The following is a 1725-nucleotide window of genomic DNA, read 5'->3' on the forward strand; positions in this document are numbered from 1 at the left end:
ATGTTTTATTGTGAAGCATGTGATAGTTTACATGGGAGAACATTTGCTTTACATTCATTCTATCATATATCATTTCTTTGCCATGGTTATGGTCCCCACCATGCATCATCAACCAACCTAAGGGTACACCCTGCAAGCCAATCCCCCCTCCTCTGGTCTTCAGCACACAGCCCCTCTCCCTCTCTGGGTCTAAAGTCCCCAGCTGCTCCATCCTTTGCTGCCATCTCTGGCTTTGCTGCTTCTCTGGGTAGGGTCCTGCTCTCTGCTCTTCTCCCTTGATATGGTCTCAGGGAACTCCGCTCCTAGACTGCAAAGTTAATCACTCCCCTCCTTGTTACAGAACATCTACTTTTACATTTCCAACCCTCACAATCAGTCCTGATAACTATTATTCACTATTGTATCACAAGAGACCTTATCTGCATTTCTTTTCATCAGCCCAGTCTAGACAGTGGAGATTCTATCTTCCTTCATGCCTTCTGGATCTAGGTTCCTTCCCTCTTAGAAGCTTGTAAGCCAGTCACTTCTTGCCTTTGTAGCTCCCCCCATCCCACCTCCCCCCACACACTTTGGGTAGCCAATGTCCAAGTCGCCCATCCCTGTCTACTCGTGTATGGAGTGGGTGGAAGTGATCTTTGTTCTAAAGATTTGGTCCCTCTTTTGAGGTAATGCATCCATAGGTGTAGGTCAAGTTCATCAAATTGTATCAGATTACTCTTTTCCCTCTGCTTTCTTCTAGTTGAGCTCTGATCATCCAGTCATTGAAACCAGGTTAAGTGGGGTATTATCTGCAAGTGTGGGTCTTCTTATGCATATGCCCTCATTTCTTATCAGCTGGACGCTTCACTCTCTACTCTAGTCCTCTGTGCCTATGTCACTGATTCAGGGCCGAAGAGTCCCCAGGTCTTGCCACACTGCTGGCCAACCAGGTCTCCACCCAGGTTTACAGTAGTCTATTCAATGTTGTAGGGCTTAGCTCACAGCTTCATTGCTGTTTTCCCTCATCGGTGATGAACGTGGTCACCAATTACAGCGTGTATTCATTCCCATTGAATCTTAGTCTTGGAAGGAGGTTTGCTCTGAGGGGACATGACCACTTGCCTTGATGTCTCCTGGGCGAGCAACTTGCTTGTTCTTGTAGCAATCATTCGGTCTGCCTATATTGTTTTATATTTTTCCTGTCGGTCTTTCTTTCAAGAAGTATCTTCTGTTCTTCTAGTCATTCCAGGCTGGTCTGCCCATCCTTTCCACTGGAAATTTCCCACCTCTGAAGATTCTGGATGCTGTTCAGGATTCTACCTATAGTCTTATGTAATGCAGAGGAAGCCTTCTTCACTGGGCACATTGAAAATCACTTTCTTTTAAAACTGTGCTATAATATCATCAAAACTTTGCAATCAGAGGTTATCTTTTTGTTGTTCCTGAATCCTTTTTTTTTTAATGTTAGAAATCCAAATAAATTATCAAGCTTCGCCAATACTTTCCTGTCCTGTTCCAAATCACTTTTCTTTTTCTTTCTAACTCACTTGAGGGTTGTCTCCTTCTATACTTGTTTCTTTACTGTTAATGTTAGTGCAACTTCTGACTACTCTCTTCCATTAGATTCCCCTGTCCCCCTTTCCCTGGACAGTTGGCCAATGTCAGTGGTCCTATGATAAAGAACTTCATTCTGATCTGTATCCCAAATATCAGACTTATACTAGTAATTCTTATAATTTATCTCTG

The sequence above is a fragment of the Chrysochloris asiatica genome, unplaced genomic scaffold (assembly GCF_000296735.1).
Source record: "Chrysochloris asiatica unplaced genomic scaffold, ChrAsi1.0 scaffold00015, whole genome shotgun sequence".
Classification (NCBI taxonomy): Eukaryota; Metazoa; Chordata; class Mammalia; order Afrosoricida; family Chrysochloridae; genus Chrysochloris; species Chrysochloris asiatica.